Raw genomic sequence first — 24237 nt, forward strand, 5'->3', positions numbered from 1 at the left:
AAAATCCTAAAACAAAACAAAACAATAAACGTGGACATATGTTTTGTGAAATTTAGTAAAGAGAAACCTTACTAAAATGGAGTGGGGAGGAAAGGAGGGGAGTTCAGAAGGGGGAACTATACCATCTATGTCAATTACAGAAATAATTGTCAATTACAGACTCCACAGAAGAATCCTCAGCAGGACAGAATCACTGAGAATCATCATGAGAGACCCCAACAAAGAAGGATGTACGTTTTATCTGTCCCTGTAACTCAGCCAATGAGAAAACATCATCTTGGGACTGGTGTGTCTCTGGGAGGGGTGCCTGGGTCAGCTGGAGCCCACCTAGAACCTGAAAATTCTGGGGCTCATCTGACATTGGTATAGGCCAGAGTCTGGAGCTTGGTGAGTCTGCCTGTAGCCTGATAATTTTGGGGTTGGTATGGTGTCAGGGAAGGCTGGGATATGAATTCCCTAGAACCAGTCTGGAAGTCTGTGAAAGTAGCCTAGTGTTGATTGGGCCTGGTAGTGGTGTTGTGGTGAATTCAGGTGTTTACTTCTCTTTTCCTCATGGGGAAGATTTCTTCTTCTACACTGGGCTGCCGAGACATAGGGAAAAGTGGTGGGCAAGTGAAATTGTCTTTCCTACCATCTTCAATGTACTTTTCCTATTTGCAGTGCTCTACCCAGATGTTGCAATCCCTCATCTGGTATACTTTGCTCTTGTGAAAGTATTTTGGTATTGGAGAATTGTTCACATTTATGTTTCTGCAAGGAGAAAATTTCTGAAATTCCTATACTTCCATCTTGTTGATGTCCCTCTTTTCATTAAAAAAAAAAAAATGTTTGGGGGGCACCTGGGTGGCTTAGTCAGTTAAGTTTCCAACATTTGATTTCAGCTCTGGTCATGATATCATGGTCTTGAGATCAAGCTCTGCATCAGGCTCAGCAAAGAGTTTGCTAAAGATTCTTTCTCTCTCTACCCCTCCCCCATTTGCACACATTCTTTCTCAAAAACAAAATCAAAACAAAACACCAACCAACCAACCAAACAAACAGAAAAACCTTTCTCTTACATGAGAATCTACAGCTACTGAGAGAAATAACCCTTTTACAAATAAGTTAGAAAGCAATAAGGACAATTGGCAGTCATTCTAAAAATGAAAATAATAAATTAATCTATTTTCTATAAGGCTAAAATATTGGGAGTAACAGTAGTTTTTTGATAATACTTTTTAGAGAAGTGTAATAAATTCCAATGAACCAGCATATAAAGATAACATAAGAAAAAGTAACATGAATATTAGAAATATTAATAGCACTATAAGAAGAGAAACACAAGATGGGAAATGTTCATCATGGTTTTTATCAAATAAAACTATGGTTTTATTTCCAATAGATATAACCTGTTTTAGGAACATATGAAATGTGACATTTTGAATTCCTTTTCAAAGAGGTCTGTAGTAATGAGCAGAGAGAAATAATAAGTTCCTGAAATAATAATATACTGCTAAGGAAGAACTAAAAGGTTTAAAATTGAAAACTAGGCTGAGAAGAAGTCATTGAAGTGTATAATTCTTGGCTACGGCAATGTACTTTTAGGAGAGGCCTTGGTTTATTTAAATTCAAATATAAGATGAAGCAATAGAATTATAAATCAACACTGTAACAGGAGCAGCCTCAGACCCAAGCAACATAAATATCGATAGCACCTCTGGATACCCAAAGAAATGTTTTTGGTCATCAAGTGTAGGTTAAATGTTAGCTACAATATGGCTTTAAATTGAGAAAGGAAAAGTTAATGTTCTGTATCAGCAAAATGAAATTTATAAAACAAGTAAAAATTTTAACACTAAGAAAAGATGGGTTTTCCATTCCATATGTAAAGTACTTCGAATTCAGCACTTTATCCTAACAAGTGAAAAGCTGAATAGAATTCAAACAAACAAACAAAAAAACCCACAATTATTCTTGGGTTTTTAGAGAGGGGAGGACACAAGTCAAACAGCTGCCCCCAAGATAAGAGAGACCAATAGGTAAATATGGGAGTTAAAGCCTACTAGAACAGACTCACAAGCAGAAGCCACAGTGGAAACCAGGGCCAGTGTAAGAAAACCCAAACTGTAATTGACCAAATTGCTGGAGGTACAGGGAAGGTCAAGTCTGAGAGTTTAAAAATCCAGGGTACCAAATCAGTATAGTTTTGTGAGATTTGCTCCAGGAGCTCAATTAGTTCCTCATAATATTGGAAAAATCCCCTCATGCATCCAGGAGGGAGAAAAGAAAAGGAACCATCTTGAAATTCATCAGATTACTCTATTCTTTCTTCTTCCTCTCCTCCTCCTCCACTACTTCCTCCTCCTCCTTCTTCTAGATTTATTAATTATTTGAGAAAGAGAAAAGAGAGAGCAAGTGAGAGTGTGTAAGTCAGGGGGAGGGGCAGAGGGAAAGAATCTTCAAACTACTTGCTGAGCATGAAGTTAGATGTTGGGCTTGATCTCATGACCTATCAGATTCATAAACTATGAGATTCATGACCTGAGCTAAAACCAAGAGTCAGATGTTTGACTGAGCAACTTAGGCTTCCCCCACTCTGTTCTTCTTAAAAATAACTGCCTACAGTAAAATCTAGTTAACCAAAACCTAGTCTGTTGAGGTATTTTCAGAGCCTAACTGACCAGAGAAGGGAAATAGTGACCCCCAGCCTACTCCAGCCATCTTCTCCTACCTAAGTGGGAGGGGAAAAAAAAAACCAAGAAATTCTTGTGAAGTTCACAGTCCAGAAGCAATGACTAAAAGACAGATAATCACAAGACTATAGAACACTTCCTCTTTCCCAGCACTCACCAGCACATTACTATAAGCCTATTAATATCAGTTCCTTTTACCCAGTACACCATTTCTGTTTTTCAAGGGAAAAAAAAAATAGAGTGTACCAAAAGGCATAAACACAATTTGAAGAGGCAGAACGAGCATCAGTACCAGAAATGGCAAGAATGTTGGAATTATAAGGCAGGGAATTAAAACAACTGTGATTAGTTTGTAAAGAGCTCTAATGAATAAAGTAGACAGCATGCAATAACATATGCATGATGTAAGCAGAGATATGAAAATCCCAAGAAACAACCACAACTAAATGTGAGAAATCAAAACAATGTAACAAAAATGGAATGTCTTTGATGAGCTTATTAGTAGACTGGACATGGCTGAGGAGAGAAACTTTGAGCTTGAGGATATCCCAATAGAAACTTCCAGAACTGAAAATCAAAAAGAGTAAAGACTGAATAAAACAGAACAGAATATCCAAAGAGTGAGGGACATCTACAGAAAATGGAACCACATGTATTCTGGAAATGCTAAAAGGAGAAGAGAAAAAGAAATAGAAGAAACAAGAAATAATGACTGAGAATTTCCCCAAATTTTTGTCAGACACCAAACCACAGATACAGAAGCTCAAAAACATCAAGCAGAAAAAATGCCAAAGAAAGGAAGAAAAAAGGAGAAAGAAAGAGAGAAAGAAAGAAAGAAAGGAAGAAAGGACGAAAAAGATATTGCACCAAGTTATATCATTTTAAAACTATAGAAGACAGGAGTGCCTGGGTGGCTCAGTGGGTTAAGTGTCTGACTTTTTTTTTTTTTTCAATTTATTTATTTTCAGAAAAACATTATTCATTATTTTTTCACCACACCCAGTGCTCCATGCAAGCTGTGCCCTTTATAATACCCACCACCTGGTACCCCAACCTCCCACCCCCCCGCCGCTTCAAACCCCTCAGATTGTTTTTCAGAGTCCATAGTCTCTCATGGTTCACCGCCCCTTCCAAAAAGTGTCTGACTTTTGATTTCAGTTCAGGTCATGATCTCAGAATTGTGAGATCTAGCCCTGTGTGGAGCTCTGTGCTGAGCATGGAAGCTGTTTGGAATTCTCTCTCTCTCTCTCCCTTTGCCATCCGTACCCAGAAACAAAGAAAAAAGAAAACTATAGAAAATCAAAGACAATTTAAAAAAATCCTAAACAAGCTACAGGTAAAATAGTCTTATCTTCTGAGGAATACAGTTAAGAATGACATCCAGTTTCTTCTCAGAAATCATACAAGCAAGAGGAGAATGAAGTGAAATATTTTAAGCGTCAAAAGGAAAAGACAACTCACCTAGAATTCTGTACCGGGATAAATTATCCTTCAGTAGAGAAATACTTTCTCAGACAAACAAATATTGAGGGAATTTGTTGGCAGCAGACCTGTTTTTTTTTTTTTTTTCATAAATGTTAAAGGAAGCTCTTAAGAGAGAAGAAAAATAATAAACATCAAAAACTCAGATAGAAGAACATCAAAAAAGGAATAAGAGAAAGTAAAATAAAAACTCATATTTCTTTTATTCTTAGTTGATCTAACAGATTAGATTTTGCCTAAAATAATGTGAACAATATATTCAATCATGCATGTTTATGTTTATATCATATATATGCATATATACTTAGGTATGTTTTATGGATGCTTATATATAGGTGAATTTATGACACCAATGAAATAGCAATTAAAGGGAGAGAAGGAAGGAATTAGGATTGTTTTGTTATAAGGCACTTATACCACCCATGAGGTGATAAATTGTTTTTATTTTGTTTTGTTTTTAAGTTTATTTATTTATTTATTTGACAGAGAGAGAGATCACAAGTAGGCAGAAAGGCAGTGGGAAGCAGGCTCCCTGCTGAGCAGAGAGCCCAATGCGGGGCTCGATCCCAGGATCCTGAGAACATGACCTGAGCTGAAGGCAGAGGCTTAACCCACTGAGCCACCCAGTGCTCTGGTGGTATTGTTTTTTGAAAGTGACTTATAATAATTGTAAATGTGTATTGTAGTCACCACTGATATGCCAAGAAGGAGAGAAAATAGAATCATATAAAATGTTCAATTTGAATTGCAAAAAGCGGTAAAAGAATGGTAGACAAAAATAAGAATAAAGGGCAAAAATTAGAATACCATAACAAATACAGTAAATATTAATCCAAATATACCAATAATAACTTTAAACATCAATCATCTAATAGTACCAATTAAGAAACAAATTGTCAAAGTAGTTCAAAAAACAGCTATGTGTTGCTTACAAGAACCCACTATAATTATGAAGACACACATAGATTAAAAGTAAATAGATGGAGGAAAATAAACCATGCTAACACTAATTTTGAAAGAAAGCAGGAGGAACTATATTACTTTCACACACAGCAGACTTCAAAGCAAGGAAATTTGTCAGGGAAAAAGAAAGGCATTAAAAATGATAAAAGAAGTCTCACAAAACAAACTGAGAGTTGCTAGGGGGTGGGAGGGTAGGGATAGGGTGGTTAGGTTATGGACATCGGGGAGGGTATGTTCTATGGTGAGTGCTGTGAAATATGAAAGCCTGATGATTCAGAGACCTGTACCCCTGGGACAAATAATGCATTACATGTTAATTAAAAAAAATTAAAAAAATGATAAAGGAGTTAATCCTCCAAAATATTTCAAAATAAAGTTGTCTTAAAATGAACTGTGATTGGGGGGACAAGATGGCGGGGTAGTAGGAAGAGGCGTCTTTTCAGCTGGTACCCCAAAGTGGGCTGATTACCTACCAAAGAACTCCGATCACCCATGAAATCAGCCTGAGATCAGAATTATACACGTCTGGATCTCTACAGGGGCAGAAGACGCCAGTGAGCAGGTAAAGCAGAATGGGAACGGCAGACTGATATCGGAAGATAAACCAAAGGGGGAGGGAGCCACCAGTGGCGACCGGTGGGAAAGTAATACCCCAATACGAGCGAGAGTGCCCTGCATTTGGGGACCAGCAGTAACTTGGAGACTGGTTGAAAGCACTCCAAAAGAGCAAAGGATCACGGGGGGAAATTGTGGGAATCCGGACGGCTAGGAAGAGGGGCTTAAGTCCCCGGTCCCAGACGGCCTCCCCGGCGCGGAGGCAGAGAGAGTGCGGCGGAGAAACCGGCTCCTGGTCCCTAAGCCACCAGCGTGCCCCAGAGCGCATGGGTTCCGGCTCCTGTGAGGGGATGGGAGCCGCGCCGGTCTGCGGAACACACGCTATCCCTACCACAAAGCTCGAGATACGCACGCACATCCCTCGAGCTCCCCTGAATTACTGAGGCCCGGCCGGCGCTCCTTGACCCGCGCCATTGTTTCAAAGCCTAAGCCGCTCGTGCGTGAAACTCTTCCCTTGACAGAGGCCAGCAAAAGCCCAGCCTGGGGCTCACGGACCTGCGCCCCATTCTTAGTGCCCCAGATGCGCGCCCCACCCATAGCTGCCTCTGAAAAGAGGTGCGCGCAAGCCGGGCACTCCCAGCCCGGGCCAGCGGCAAAACCTCAGTGTGTGATCGCTGCTTGGAACTTCTCTGGTGGTCAGGAGCTCCCAGAGAGGCGCCACTGCCTTGGCTTTGGGGACGAGCAAAAGACCCTGCGCCCCCAGGGTCTGCAACTTGGAACCTGCTCTGCCAGCGGCCAAGGGGGAATTTATTCAGCTTCTGCACCCAGACTGAGGCTTCTCTCTGAGACAGAAATCAGGGTGCGGTTTGATTTCTTCTAATACTACAAAAACCATCAAAGGCGGTCAAGGTGAGAGGGAAAAAAGTGAACAAGCAAAAAAACCAACAGAGAACAAAAGCCTGAAAAAAGCCAGTTTCCCCAGAGCCCACCCCCCTGAGGGGGGCGGGGGGACTCAACTCAGGAAACATCATTGACTGACAACCCACGTGGCAGGCCCCTCCCCCAGAAAACAAACCAAGAAAGAAAAAAAAAAGGACTACAAGAGAACCACCACTACTTCATAGGAAAACTTGTATTGTTCACTCGTTTCCACTATTCCGGTTCATATTTTTTTTTTTTACACATAGGTAATTTTTTTAACCTATTTACCATCACAGCGAACTGTACAGTACATCAAATTCCATAATACCTTTCTAACCTGAACTTTTTGATACATACACCTATGTTTTTCTTTTGCATTTTTATTTTTTGAATTCCTTTTTTTTAAAAAAAATTAGTTTAGTTTAGTCTAGTATATTCCTTTTTATTTTTACCCTCTAATATTCATATAGAGTTAACTTCAAAGTAATCCCCTTTCCCCAATCAATACTACCCCTATAGGTAAACCAATTTTTAATCCCCTTTATCTTAGGAAAGTTGAGTCCTTTAACAAAGATATCAAGATACATCCAGGAAGAATCAAAACAACCTTCCTCGCACACACTGAGAATTTATAAGAACTCTCCCATCTTCTTCCACCAGTGTTTCTGTGTTTTTTGTGTTTGTCCTGAAAGCATATAAATTTTACACTTGTGGTTCTTTTTGATGAGGTTCTTTATTTGCATATATATATATTTTTTTTTCTTTCTCTTACCATATAATTGTATCAGTCTTTTTATCTCTTTTTGTTTGTCTACTTCATAAATCTTACCTTGGGGCCCATCTGGGCTGAACCTTCTCTTTCATCTTCCCTTTCTTTCCTGTCTCTCTCTCTCTCTCTCTCTTTTTTTCTTTTTTGTTTTTCTTTTTCTTTTCCTTTTTTTCTTTTTTTTTAAAGATTTATTTTATTATTTATTTGACAGACAGAGGTCACAAGTAGGCAGAGAGGCAGGCAGAGAGAGAGGAGGAAGCAGGCTCCACTGCTGAGCAGAGAGCCCGATGCGGGGCTCGATCCCAGGACCCTGGGATCATGACCTGAGCCGAAGCAGAGGCTTTAACCCACTGAGCCACCCAGGCGCCCCTTTTTCTTTTTCTTTTTCTTTTCTTTTGTCTCTCGTTTGGGTGGGGAATCCTGATTGCTCAGAAGTGTTCCAGGGTGCACCTTGACTGCACTAGAGTTGATACATCCAGCTACATCTGTTCAGTCTTCTCCCACCAAAATAACTAGGAGGAGGAATGCCCAACAGAAGAAAAATACAGAGGATGGACCTTCTAACAGAGCTAACATAGACAATATGTCGGAAAGAGAATTCAGGCTAACAATTATCCAGGCAATAGCTAGGTTGGAGAAAGCCATGGATGACCAAACAGAATTGATTAGGGCCGAACTGAAAGCGACCAGACAGGATGTTCACAATGTTAGGGCGGAGCTTAAAGCTACCAGGGAGGAGGTCCACAATGCTCTCAATGAGTTCCAATCTAATCTAAACATCTCAAAGCTAGGGTAACTGAGACAGAAGATAGAATTAGTGATCTGGAAGACAAATAGATAGAGAGAAAGGATCAGGAGGAGGCCTGGAACAAACAGCTTAGATCCCACGAAAGCAGAATCAGGGAAATAAATGATGCCATGAAGCATTCCAACGTCAGAATTATTGGAATCCCTGAAGGGGAGGAGAAAGAAAGAAGTCTAGAAGATATCGTGGAACAAGTCCTTCATGAAAATTTTCTGAATCTCGCGAATGAAATCAGCGTTCATGTACTAGAGGATGAAAGGTCTCCACCCAATATTATACATTCCAAAAAAACACCACGACACCAGATAGTCAAATTGAGGAATTATAATTGTAGGTATGATCTCTTGAAAGCCGCCAGGGCAAAGAGGCTCCTTACTTACAGAGGGAAGCCCATCAGAATAACGTCAGACCTGTCCACAGAGACCTGGCAAGCCAGAAGAGGCTGGCAAGATATATTCAGGGCACTAAATGAGAAGAACATGCAGCCATGAATACTTTATCCAGCAAGACTGACATTCAAAATGGATGGAGACATAAAGAGTTTCCAAGACCGGCAAGGCTTAAAAGACTATGCAACCACCAAGCCGACATTGCAGGAAATATTAAGGGGGGTTCTATAAAAGAGGAAAAATCCCAAGAATAGCATTGAACAGAAATATAGAGACAGTCTACAGAAAGAAAGACTTCAAAGGTAACTCGACGTCAATAAAAACGTATCTATCAATAATCACTCTCAATGTGAATGGCCTAAATGCACCCATAAAACAGCACAGGGTTGCAGATTGGATAAAACGACAGGACCCATCCATATGCTGTCTACAAGAGACCCATTTTGAACCTAAAGATACACGCAGACTGAAAGTGAAGGGGTGGAGAAGCATCTTTCACGCCAATGGGACTCAAAAGAAGGCTGGGGTAGCGATTCTCATATCAGATAAATTAGACTTCAAACTAAAGACTGTAGTCAGAGATACAGAAGGACACTACATAATCCTTAAAGGGACTATCCACCAAGATGATCTAACAATTGTAAATATCTATGCTCCCAATATGGGAGCAGCCAATTACTTAAGAAAACTGTTAATCAAGATAAAGAGTCATATTGATATGAATACACTAATCATAGGAGATCTTAACACGCCTCTTTCAGAATTAGACAGATCATCGAAGCAGAAAAACAATAAAGAAACAAGAGCATTGAATGACACATTGGACCAGATGGACCTCATAGATATATACAGAACATACCACCCTAAAACAGCAGAATACTCATTCTTCTCAAGTGCACATGGAACCTTCTCCAGAATAGACCACATACTGGGTCACAAATCAGGACTCAACCGATACCAAAAGACTGAGATGATTCCCTGCATATTCTCAGATCACAATGCTTTGAAACTGGAGCTCAATCACAAGGAAAAGTTCCAAAGGAACTCAAACACCTGGAAGCTAAAGACCACCTTGCTTAAGAATGCTTGGATCAACCAGGAGATCAAAGAAGAACTGAAACAATTCATGGAAAACAATGGGAATCAAGACACTTCGGTCCAAAATTATGGGATACAGCAAAGGCGGTCCTAAGGGGAAAATATATAGCCATCCAAGCCTCGCTCAAAAAAACTGAAAAATCCAGAACACACCAGCTGTCTCTACACCTTAAAGAACTGGAGAATCAACAACAAATCAACCCAACTCCACACATAAAAGGGAAATCATCAAGATTAGAGCTGAGATCAATGAGGGAGAAACCAGAGATACTGTAGAAAGTATCAATGAAACTAGAAGCTGGTTTTTTGAAAGAATCAATAAGATCGATAAGCCACTGGCTACACTAATCCAAAAGAAAAGAGAGAAAGCCCAAATTCATAAAATTATGAATGAAGAGGGAGAGATCACAACTAACACCAAGGAAGTAGAAACAATCATCAGAAGTTATTACGAACAGTTATATGCCAATAAGCTTAGCAACCTAGATGAAATGGATGCATTCCTGGAAAAATATAAACTACCAAAATTGAACCAGGAAGAATTCGACAACCTGAATAGACTGATATCTAATAACGAGATTGAATCAGTGATCAAAAACCTCCCAAAAAACAAGAGCCCAGGACCTGACGGATTCCCAGGGGAATTCTACCAAACCTTCCAAGAAGAAATAACACCTATTCTCCTGAAGCTGTTTCAAAAAATTGAAGCAGAAGGAAAACTTCCAGACTCTTTCTATGAAGCCAGCATTACCCTGATCCCCAAACCAGGCAAGGACCCTACCAAAAAGGAGAATTTCAGACCAATATCACTGATGAATATGGATGCTAAGATTCTCAACAAGATCCTAGCCAACAGGATCCAACAGCACATTAAAAATATTATTCACCATGATCAGGTGGGATTCATCCATGGGCTACAAGGATGGTTCAACATTCGCAAATCAATCAATGTGATACAACAAATTAATATGAGAAGAGAGAACAACCACATGGTCCTCTCAATCGATGCAGAAAAAGCATTTGACAAAATCCAGCATCCGTTCCTGATTAAAACGCTTCAAAGTATAGGGATAGAGGGAACATTCCTGAACCTCATCAAATCTATCTATGAAAGACCACAGCAAATATCATCCTCAATGGGAATAAGCTTGCAGCCTTCCCATTGAGATCAGGAACAAGACAAGGATTCCCACTTTCACCCCTCTTGTTCAACCTAGAATTAGAAGACCTAGCAACAGCAATCAGACAACACAGAGAAATAAAAGGTATCCAAATTGGTAATGAAGAATTCAAACTCTCTCTCTTCGCAGATGACATGATTCTTTATATGGAAAACCCAAAAGACTCCACCCCCAAACTACTACAACTCATACAGCAATTCAGCAACGTGGCAGGATACAAAGTCAATGTGGAAATCAGTGCCTTTCTTATACACTAACAATGAAAATACAGAAAGGGAAATTAGAGAATTGATTCCATTTACTATAGCACCAAGAACCATAAGATACCTGGGAATAAACCTAACTAAAGAAGTAAAGGATCTGTACTTGAGGAACTATAGAACACTCATGAAAGAAATTGAAGAAGACACAAATAGATGGAAGACCATTCCATGCTCTTGGATCGGAAGAATAAACATTGTTAAAATGTCTATACTGCCTAGAGCAATCTATACTTTTAATGCCATTCCGATCAAAATTCCACCGGCATTCTTCAAAGAGCTGGAGCAAATAATCCTAAAATTTGTATGGAATCAGAAGAGACCCCGAATCGCTAAGGAAATGTTGAAAAACAAAAATAAAGCTGGTGGCATCATGCTACCTGATTTCAAGCTTTATTATAAAGCTGTGATCACCCAGACAGCATGGTACTGGCATAAAAACAGACACATAGACCAGTGCAACAGAGTAGAGAGCCCAGATATGGACCCTCAACTCTATGGTCAATTAATCTTTGACAAAACAGGAAAAAATATACAGTGGAAAAAAGACAGTCTCTTCAATAAATGGTGCTGGGAAAACTGGACAGCTATATGTAGAAGAATGAAACTCGACCATTCTCTTACACCGTACACAAAGATCAATTCAAAATGGATAAAAGACCTCAACGTGAGACAGGAATCCATCAGAATCTTAGAGGAGAACATAGGTAGAAATCTCTTTGATATCAGCCACAGCAACTTCTTTCAAGATACGTCTCCAAAGGCAAAGGAAACAAAAGCGAAAATAAACTTCTGGGACTTCATCAAAATCAAAAGCTTCTGCACAGCAAAGGAAACAGTCAACAAAACAAAGAGGCAACCCACGGAATGGGAGAAGATATTTGCAAATGATAGTACAGACAAAAGGTTGATATCCAGGATCTATAATGAACTCCTCAAACTCAACCCACACGAAACAGACAAACACATCAAAAAATGGGCAGAAGATATGCACAGACACTTCTCCAATCAAGACATACAAATGGCTATCAGACACATGAAAAAATGCTCATCATCATTAGCTCTCAGTGAGATTCAAATTAAAACCACATTGAGATATCACCTTACACCAGTTAGAATGGCCAAAATTAACAAAACAGGAAACAACATGTGTTGGAGAGGATGTGGAGAAAGGGGAACCCTCTTACACTGTTGGTGGGAATGCAAGTTGGTGCAGCCTCTTTGGAGAACAGTGTGGAGATTCCTCAAGAAATTAAAAATAGAGCTTCCCTATGACCCTGCAATTGCACTCCTGGGTATTTACCCCAAAGACACAGATGTCGTGAAAAGAAGGGCCATCTGTACCCCAATGTTTATAGCAGCAATGGCCACAGTCGCCAAACTATGGAAAGAACCAAGATGCCCTTCAATGGATGAATGGATAAGGAAGATGTGGTCCATATACACTATGGAGTATTATGCCTCCATCAGAAAAGATGAATACCCAACTTTTGTAGCAATATGGACGGGACTGGAAGAGATTATGCTGAGTGAAATAAGTCAAGCAGAGAGAGTCAATTATCATATGGTTTCACTTATTTGTGGAGCATAACAAATAGCATGGAGGACAATGGGTTTTAGAGAGGAGTAGGGATTTTGGGTAAATTGGAAGGGGAGGTGAACCATGAGAAACTATGGACTCTGAAAAACAATCTGAGGGTTTTGAAGTGGTGGGGGGGGTGGGAGGTTGGGGTACCAGGTGGTGGGTATTATAGAAGGCACGGCTTGCATGGAGCACTGGATGTGGTGAAAAAATAATGAATACTGTTTTTCTTAAAATATATGAATTGAAAAAAAAAAAGGAAAAAAAAAAAAAAAGAAAAAAGAAAGTGGTCCATAGGCAATTATTCATAAAATGCATTTAAAGTAAAAAAAAAAAAAAAAAAAAAAAAAAAAAAGTACTGTGATTTGGGGAAGGACTATTTTGCAAAGAATCTAAAAAATTTTACATGTTGCAGATTAAAAAAAAAATCATAAAGCTGCATTCCCAAAAGTGCTATGTCTGGGTCTTTCTTAGTCAGTGTTCTCTATATTGTACTTTAATTAGAATATTATAACATTTGTCCCATCAATATACCACTGCCGTTTTTACTAAGACACTTTTTTGTTTTTGTTCTTCAGTCAATATTGTTAACAATTAAGTTAATATTTATAGAATCCTTTTTCCCCAGTTAACTGTCAACTCCATGAGGGTAGAACCTTGTCTGTCTTTGTAACTGCTGTAACATTAGCACCTGGCAACATCTGAGTCGTACTTGTTACTCAATATATGTTTGTAGGAATGATGTAATGGGAAGATGACAATTATACAGTTAGGAAATAAATTAAAATGGCTTTAAAAAGATGAAAGCAATGAGCTTGGGCAGTATTATGAAATCAAAATATTTCCTTGGAATATATAGCAAAGGCAGGAAGTTCAATGTGTTTTGTGTATGGATCAATTTTTATATGGATCTCCAGAATATATAGTTCATATCCAAGGTTTTTAAAAAAATGTTTATTTTAAAAAAAATATTTATTTACTTATTTTAGAGAGAGACAGAACATAGAGAGAGAGAGAGAGAGAGAGTGCTTGCATGCATGCAGAGGTGGGGCAGAGGGAGAGGGAGAGAAAGTTCCAAGTAGACTCTGTGTTGAGTCAGAGGCTGATGGGGGGCTTGATTTTGGGACTCATGAGATCCCCACCTGAACGGTAACCAAGAGTTGGTCGCTTAACTGACTGTGTCACCCAGTGCCCCCATATCCATGTTTTATTTCATTAAAAAATTTTTTGTTTTTTTTTTAATAAGAGAGAAATAGAGAATAAGCACAGGGAGAGGCTGAGGGAGAGGGAGAAGCAGACTCCCCTGCTTAGCATGGAACTCTGACACAGGGCTGGATCCCAACACCCTGAGATCATAACCTGAGCTGAAGGTAGGTGTTAAACCAACCAAGCCACCTAGGTGGCCCCATGTCCAAGTTTTAATATCATTTTTGTGAGATTTTCAAGTGTTTTTCCTCCAGCTTCTTTGTCTAAGGGCTATAGAATGCTTAAATTGTCTGTAACAAACAGCTATCTGTTTTTCTCATTTTCCAGGGATGGAAATTTTATGACCTCCTGCCTAATTTGTGTTGCATTTTATCATACCCACAGTAGAAATGTTTCTTCTTTTACTCCCATAAGATAGTTTCTTTAAATTATTTCTGATAAAAATTATTTCTTTTCATATTTTTAAATCTTACTGTCACTAAGTTTTAACACATCTTAAAGTTGTATATGATTTATATACTTCCTTAGAACCTAATGTGGTACTGGCATAATGTGGTACTGGCCAGTGAAGTACTGGTTTTTCTTTAGCCTTCAGGTTCAAGAAAATTTCATGGCATTAATACTTTAAAGAGCAGTCTATTTTGGTAATGTTGTTTATTTGCCCCATCATATTTACCCTTCCTAAATTTTAGTGTGTTTTAGAGAACTAGGTTTACCCCACTTTGTCAACATCACTTTATGTCATTCTGGTTTTCTGGTATATTAACAGCTACATATGAAGTCTTTACCTAAGTGTTTTTAACACAATCTTAATTCTCCATCTAAGAAATGAACTACCAGACTGAGAGATCTGTTTTTATTGGACATATGTTTAAAAAAGTGTCTGTCACTCAAAATGGATTAAGGACCTCTATGTGAGAAAGGAATCCATCAAAATCCTTGAGAACACAGGCAGCAACCTCTTCGACCTCAGCTGCAGCAACATCTTCCTAGGAACATTGCCAAAGGCAAGGGAAGCAAGGGCAAAAATGAACTTTTGGGATTTCATCAAGATCAAAAGCTTTTGCACAGCAAAGGAAACGGTTAACAAAATCAAAAGACAACTGACAGAATGGGAGAAGATATTTGCAAACGACATATCAGATAAAGGACTAGTGTCCAAAATCTATAAAGAACTTAACAAACTCAACACCCAAAGAACAAATAATCCAATCAAGAAATGGGCAGAGGACATGAACAGACGTTTCTGCAAAGAAGACATCCAGATGGCCAACAGACACATGAAAAAGTGCTCCATATCACTCGGCATCAGGGAAATACAAATCAAAACCACAATGAGATATCACCTCACACCAGTCAGAATGGCTAAAATCAACCAGTCAGGAAATGACAGATGCTGGCGAGGATGCGGAGAAAGGGGAACCCTCCTATACTGTTGGTGGGAATGCAAGCTGCTGCAACCACTCTGGAAAACAGCATGGAGGTTCCTCAAAATGTTGAAAATAGAACTGCCCTATGACCCAGCAATTGCACTACTGGGTATTTACCCTAAAGATACAAACGTAGTGATCCAAAGGGGCACGTGCACCCGAATGTTTATAGCAGCAATGTCCACAATAGCCAAACTATGGAAAGAACCTAGATGTCCATCAACAGATGAATGGATCAAGAAGATGTGGTATATATACACAATGGAATACTATGCAGCCATCAAAAGAAACAAAATCTTGCCATTTGCGACAACATGGATGGAACTAGAGCGTATCATGCTTAGCGAAATAAGTCAAGCGGAGAAAGACAACTATCATATGATCTCCCTGATATGAGGAAGTGGTGATGCAACATGGGGGCTTAAGTGGGTAGGAGAAGAATCCATGAAACAAGATGGGATAGGGAGGGAGACAAACCATAAGTGACTCTTAATCTCACGAAACAAACTGTGGGTTGCTGGGGGGAGGGGGGGTGGGAGAAAGGGGGTAGGGTTATGGACATTGGGAAGGGCATGTGCTTTTGGGTAAATTAGAACGGGAGGCGAACCATGAGAGACTATGGACTCTGAAAAACAATCTGAGGGGTTTGAAGTGGCGGGGGGGTGGGAGGTTGGGGTACCAGGTGGTGGGTATTATAGAGGGCATGGCTTGCATGGAGCACTGGGTGTGGTGAAAAAATAATGAATACTGTTTTTCTGAAAATAAATAAATTGGAAAAAAATTAAAAAAAAAAATAAAACCCTCAGATTGTTTTTCAGAGTCCATAGTTTCTTATGGTTCACCTCCCCTTCCAATTTCCCTCAACTCCCTTCTCCTCTCCATCTCCCCTTGTCCTCCGTGCTATTTGTTATGCTCCACAAATAAGCGAAATCATATGATAATTGACTTTCTCTGCTTGACTTATTTCACTCAGCATAATCTCTTCCAGTCCTGTATTCATGATTCTTGTCTGAATCAATCTTTACCATTTTAGTACCAAACAATAAATTTCCTGTTCCAGTACTTTCTCTACAAAAAAAAAAAAAAGTGTCTGTCATTGTCATTTTTATTTAGTCTGCAAATTCTTTTAAAAACTATCCTAAAGAGGGTTTCAACACTACCAGTTTTTGTTGTTGTTGTTGTTGTTGTTGTTGTTGTTTTAATAAACAAGAGAGCACAGGGTTTGAATGACATTTCAGAAGTCTGCAACATCACAAGGCCTGACAACTTGAGTAGATCTTGGGTGGGGAAGAAAGGCAGAGTCTTAGGAGCACTGAGCACAGTCTGAGGATCCACTTGATCTCATGGGAAGAAGCAGTAGCCTTGCTTGGAGTGCATTTGGCAGAAGGGTATGGCCAGCTGTCAAGCTAAAGACCCTGCAGGCACAATTCAGCTGCCCTGTTAACCAGTGTAGGAACAAAGAAGCAGACTGAGGACAGTAAACCCAGGCATTGGCTGTGTATTGTGATTTACCATAAACTAGGAACCTCTGGGATAAGCCAGCACCAACTACAGCAAAGGCAGACCCTCCCCCAGAATATCAGTATGGGTCTGCACTATGGGAGCTTCCAAAGTGTGGTGCTTTGAAACACAACAATGCCTGAGATAAAACACTGGAGTGTTGGACCATTTGTCAGGCAGACAGTTTCAACACAGGGTGAAGATGGGGATCTGAGAGAAACTAGAGACACATGAGGGGTCATTGTTTGTGCATTAGTGAGGACATCCTGAACAGTGGTGGGTGTGAACATCCAGCTCTGAAAATGGGGGAATGAGGTGCAGTTATTTTTACCCCTTTTACACCAGCATTGATTGACCTCCGTTCGCTAAACAGTGACACCAAGTGGAGAACAGGCCACCACAACAAGCCCCGCCCCTTGCACCTCTGTAAGTGCATAACCACTAGGGCATCTGAGAATCAGAGCTTCAGGATCCACCCGCAGAAGGCCAGCAGAAATCCCTCCACATGCTAAGTCTACCAATCATAGAGTGCTTCTTTTGTTAATAACAATAATAATAATAATAATAAGTTTTTATCTAATTTATCATTATTGTTTATTTATATTTATTATTTTATTATTTTCTTACTTTCTTTCATTCCTTTTTTGTTTTTTGTTTTTTGTTTTTCTTTGTTTGTTTGTTTTTTATTTTTTCCTCCAAAATGACAAGACAGAATTCACCCCAAAAGAAAGAACTGGAAGTATAACTCATGGCCAGGGATATAAGTAAGATGTCTGAACTAGAACTTGAAACAACAATTATATGATATTAGCTGGGCTTGAGAAAACATAGAAGACACTGGAGAATCCCTTACTGCATAGGTAAAAGAGCAAAAATCTAGTTAGGCCAAAACTAAAAGTGCTAAAACTAACATGTAAGCCCAAAGTTATTTCATAACAATGAGGATGGATGTATCAGAGGAATGAATCAGTGATATAGAAGATAAATTTATGGAAAATAATGAATCTGAAAAGAAGAGGAAAACAAAGGTTTCCCTTTGTTTGTGTGATCCAAAGAACACATAGGTAGACTTAGACTCAAATTTATTAAAACAGAATAACAGTCATATCATAGGAATCCCAGAAGATGAAGAAAGAGAAAGAGAGGGGTAGAAGGTTTATTTGAGGAAATTATAACTGAAAACCTCCCTAATTTGGGAAAGGACACAGATATGAAAATCCAAGAAGCACAGAAAATTCCCATTAAATTCAACAAAAAAACAGTCATCACAAAGGCATATCATAGTCAAATTTACAAAATACACAGACAAGGAAAGAAATTCTTAACCTACAAGGGAAGGCAGATCAGGTTCACAGCCAACCTGACCATAGAAATTTGGCAGACTGGGGTGCCTGGGTGGCTCAGTGGGTTAAGCCGCTGCCTTCAGCTCAGGTCATGATCTCAGGGTCCTGGGATCGAGTCCTGCATCGGGCTCTCTGCTCAGCAGGGAGCCTGCTTCCCTCTGTCTCTCTGCCTGCCTCTCCATCTACTTGTGATTTCTTTCTACCAAATAAATACATAAAATCTTAAAAAAAAAAAAGAAATTTGGCAGACTAGAAGAAAGTGCTAAGATATATTTAATGTGTTGAGTGGGATAAATATGTAGCCAAGAATACTTTATCCAGTGAGGATGTTCATTTAGAATAGAAGGAGAGATAAAGAGTTTTCCAGATAAACAAAACCTAAAGGAGTCCGTGATCACTAAAACAGCCATGGAAGAAATATTGAGGGGGTCTCTGAATGGAAGGAAAAAGACCAAAGCAACAAAGACTAGGAAAAAACAAAACAAAACAAAAACAGAAACAAACAAACAAAAAAACCCAGGAACATCACCAGAAACACCATTTCTATAGGTAATACAATGCCACTAAAATCTACCTTTCAATAACCACTCTGAACATAAAGGACCATATGATCCAATCAAAAGACATAGGGTATCAGAAGGAATAAAAACAAAAACAAAACAAAACAAAATGAAACAAAAACCCCAAAAAACCCCACAAACAAACAACAAAAACAAAACCAAGATCCATCTTTATGCTATCTACAAGAGACTAATCTTGGACCTAAAGTCACCTACAGATGGAAAATGAGGGGATGGAAAAAACACCCATCATGCTAATGGACATTAAAAGAAATGTCATACTTATATATAGTCATACTTATATCAGACAAACTGGATTTTAAATCAAAGCCTATAACAAGATAGGAAGATGGACATTATAACATAACTAAGGATTCTATCCATCAAGAAGATCTAACAACTGTAAATATTTATATGTCCAACTTGGGAGATCACAAATATGTAAATCAGTTAGTAACAAACATAAAGAAATTCATTGATAACAATATAGCAATCGATCGATCAAAGCATAAAATGAACAATAAGGAAACAATGGCTTTGAATGACAAACTGAATCAGATGGACTTCACAGATATATTCAGAACATTTAATCCTAAAACAGCAGAATGCACATTCTTTCCAAATGAACATGGGGCATTCTCCAGAATAGATCACATATGAGATCATAAATCAGGCCTCAACAGATGAAAAAAGACTGAGATCATACCATGCATATTTTCAGACCACAATGTTATGAAAATTGAAGTCAACCACAAGAAAAAAAAAAAATTGGAAAGACTACAAGTACATGGAGGTGAAAAAATATCCTACGAAAGAATGAATGGCTTAACCAGGAAATTAAAGACAAAATTAAAAAAAAAATACATGGACACAAATGAAAATGAAAACACATCAGTCCAAAACTTTTGGGATGCAGCAAAGATGGTCCTAAGAGCGAAGTATCTTGAAATACTCCTTACCTTAGGGAGCCAGAAAAGTCTCAAATATATAACCTCACCTTATACCTCAAGGAGATAGAAAATTAACAGCAAAATGAAACCTAAAGCCAGCAGCAGAAGGGAAATGATAAGAACTAAAGCAGAAGAAAATGATATTGAAACAAACAAATAAAAACACCAGTAGAACAGATCAACTAAACTTTTGAGCTGATTCTTCAAAAGAATTAATAAAATTGAAAATAGGGATAGATGACCCAGCAATTGCACTACTGGGAATTTACCCTAAAGATACAAACGTAGTGATCCAAAGGGGCACGTGCACCCGAATGTTTATAGCAGCAATGTCCACAATAGCCAAACTATGGAAAGAACCTAGATGTCCATCAACAGATGAATGGATCAAGAAGATGTGGTATATATACACAATGGAATACTATGCAGCCATCAAAAGAAACAAAATCTTGCCATTTGCGACAACATGGATGGAACTAGAGCGTATCATGCTTAGCGAAATAAGTCAAGCGGAGAAAGACAACTATCATATGATCTCCCTGATATGAGGAAGTGGTGATGCAACATGGGGGCTTAAGTGGGTAGGAGAAGAATCCATGAAACAAGATGGGATTGGGAGGGAGACAAACCATAAGTGACTCTTAATCTCACGAAACAAACTGTGGGTTGCTGGGGGGAGGGGGGTTGGGAGAAGGGGGGTAGGGTTATGGACATTGGGGAGGGTATGTGCTTTTGGGTAAATTGGAAGGGGAGATGAACCATGAGAGACTATGGACTCTGAAAAACAATCTGAGGGGTTTGAAGTGGCGGGGGGGGGGGGGGGGTGGGAGGTTGGGGTACCAGGTGGTGGGTATTATAGAGGGCACAGCTTGCATGGAGCACTGGGTGTGGTGAAAAAATAATGAATACTGTTTTTCTGAAAATAAATAAATTGGAAAAAAAAATAAAAAATAAATTAAAAAAAAATTAAAAAAAAAATTAAAAAAAAAAAAAAAAGAAAATAGGGATAGATGGAACATACCTCAACATCAAAAAAGCCACATATGAAAGACCCATATTTAATGTTGTCCTCAATGGGCAAAAACTGAGACTTATTTCTGCAGATGAAGACAAGATAAAGATGTCCACTCTTACCATTACTATTTAGTATAGTACTGGAAGACTTATCCTCAGCAATCAGACAACAAAAAGAAATAAAAGTCATAGAAATCAGCAAGGAAGTAGTCAAACATATTACTTGCAGATGAAATGATACTTTATGTAGAATATCTGAAAGACTCCACAAAAATTTTCTAGAACTAAAACATGAATTTAGAGTAGTTGTAGGATATAAAATCAATGTACTGAAATCTGCCGCATTTCTCTACACCAATAATGAAGCAGTAGGAGGAGAAATCAAGGAATTGATACCATTTACAATTGCACCAAAACCCATAAAAACCTAGGAATAAGCCTAACCAAGGAGTGAAAGACCCACACTCTGAAAACCATGGAACACTTATAAAAGAAATTGAAGACACAAATAAATGTAAAAGCATTCCATGAACATGGATCAGAAGAACAAACATTATTAAAATATCTATCCTACCCAAAGCAATCTACACATTTAATGCAATCCTTCTCAAAATACCACCAGCATTTTTCACAGAGCCAGAGCAAACAATCTTAAAATTTTTATGGAACCACAAAAGACCCCAAAAAACCAAAACACTCTTGAAAAAGAAACAAAACTGGAAGCAACATAATTCTAGACTTCAAGCTATTTTACAGAGCTGTGGTTCTCAAGACAATATGGTACAGGCACAAAAACAGACGCATAGATCAGTGGAGCAGAATAGAAAACCCAGAAATTGACCCCCAACTCTATGGTCAACTAAACTGACAAAGCAGGGGAAAATATCCAATGGAAAAAAAACAGTCTTTTCAACAAATGGTTCTGGAAAACTGGGCAACAACATGAAGAAGAATGAAACTGGGCACCTTCTAATAACACAAAAATAAATATATAAGGATGAAAGACCTAAATATAAGAAAATAAGCTGTAAAAATCCTAGAGGAGAACACAGGCAGAAACCTCTTTGACCTCAGCTACAATGACTTCTTACTAGATATGTCTCCTAAGGTAAGGGAAACAAAAGCAAACATGACATATTGTGACTTCATCAAGATAAAAAGCTTCTGCACATTGAAGGAAATGATCAACAAAACTAAAAGCAGTCTATGGAATGGGAGAGGATACTCGCAAATGACATTTCTGCTAAAAGGTTGGTTTCTAAAATCTATTAAGAACTTATCAAACACAACACCCAGAAAACAATAATCCAGTTAAGAAATGGGCAGCAAACATGAATAGACATTCTTCCAAAGAAGACATCCAGATGGCTAAGAGACATATGAAAAGATGTTAAGCATCACTAATCATCAGGGAGATGCAAATCAAAACTGTGATGAGATACCACTTCACACTGCTCAGAATTGCTAAAATTAACAACACAAGAAACAACAAGTGTTAGTGAGAATATGGAGAAAGGGAACCCGCTTGCACTGTTGGGATGTAAACTGATTCAGTCACTCTGGAGAACAGTATGGAGTTTCCTCAAAAAGGGAAAAATAGAACTACCATATGATCCAGCAATTGCACTGCTAGGTATTTCCCCAAAGGATACAAAAATACAAATTCAAAGGAGGTATGTACATACATACGTACATAATGTTTATAGCAGTATTACCAACAATAGCCAAATTATAGACAGTCCAAAAATTCCTCGATTGTTGAATAGAAAAATAAGTGAGGTGGAAATGAAAAATTACCCAGCCATCAAAAATAATGAAATCTTGCCATTTGTAATGACATGGATGGAGCTATAATGTATTATGGTAAGCAAGATGTGTCAGATAGAGAAAAAAAAAATACCATATAATTTCACTCATATATGGAATTTAAGAAACAAAACAGATGAATATATGGGGGTGGGAGAAGAGAGAAGGAAACAACAAGAGACTTTAAAAGATGGAGAACAAATTCAGTTAATGGAGGGAGGTGATGGGGGATGGGCTAGATGGGTGATGGGTATTAAGGAGGACACTTATGGGCGCCTGGGTGGCTCAGTGGGTTAAGCCACTGCCTTCGGCTCAGGTCATGATCTCAGGGTCCTGGGATCGAGTCCCACATCGGGCTCTCTGCTCAGCAAGGAGCCTGCTTCCCTCTCTCTCTCTCTCTGCCTGCCTCTCTGTCTACTTGTGATCTCTGTCTGTCAAATAAACAAATAAAATCTTTAAAAAAAAAATAAAGGAGGACACTTATGATGAGCACTGGGTGTAGTAAGTAATTGATGAATCACTGAATTCCACTGAAATCAACATTGCATGGTATGTTAACTAACTAGAATTTAAATAAAAATTTGAAAAAAATAAACTAATTTTTTTAAAGAAGTTAGGCAAACCAAAACTATCCTAATATTAATTAAATTCATATTTTCACAGGCTAGCAGAATTAATAAATTGAAATTTATACCATGTTTTTCAGTATGTATTTATACACAAGTATTTAACTTGTCTTAAGCCAAAATTTTCACAGGAAACAAATTGATATTGTCCCACAAAATATTCTATTCTGGGAATGGAGGAGGGAAAAAATCTAGTTTATTACCATATTATCTGGAAATGTTTACTCAGTTATAAAAACAATAGAAAGATAAAGACATTTTGAATGTGTATATGTTTATAATTTTATTTGATTTTTGAAATTAAATATAACATTCAACATTAGGGAGTTTCAACTTACTTAGTATCCATTCTTTTGACTTCCTTAATTTATCTCATTAAGATAACTAGTTAATAGATAAATGTACACAAATAAATTATTCATGACATCCTTTCAAGTTTTTTGAGTGATAACAAAAATAACTTTTATTATGTACCAGGAAAAAAAATGAGGTTAATTTCGCTAAGACTTACAGTTTACTAGTTTTTTGTCAGGTAAGTTGTTTGAGTCTGATGGAATCCTACATAATTTTAATAGAACAGATATGCAGTATGAAATCTATTGCTGGAAATCTACAAGGAGAATGATCACATATTAGTACATACCAGCAGAATTATACACACATGAACACATGTACCCCCCCACACTTCCATGTTCAAAAAACTGGTAAGATTTAAAGAATTTAGAAGATGATATTGGGCATGGTTAAAGAATTTTGATCAAAATGTAAGGGTACAGTATAATAATGCAGAATCTTTCCATTATATTTAATTTATTTTTTAGAGATTTTATTTATTTATTTGACAGAGAGAGAGATCACAAGTAGGCAGAGAGGCAGGCAGAGAGAGAGGGGGAATCAGGCTCCCCGCTAAGCAGAGACCCCTCCCCATGCAGGGCTCGATCCCAGGACCCTGAGATCATGACCTGAGCTGAAGGCAGAGGCTTAACCCACTGAGCCACCCAGGTGCCCAGAATCTTTCCATTTTAAAGGTATAATCAGTGACTGTGACTATGTCACCTTAGCCATTGACAACTTCCTTGAGATCATCTTTTAGAGGAAAAATTTTAGTAAAGTGATATTACCTCT

Source organism: Neovison vison, chromosome 4, assembly GCF_020171115.1.
Source record: "Neovison vison isolate M4711 chromosome 4, ASM_NN_V1, whole genome shotgun sequence".
Lineage (NCBI taxonomy): Eukaryota > Metazoa > Chordata > Mammalia > Carnivora > Mustelidae > Neogale > Neogale vison.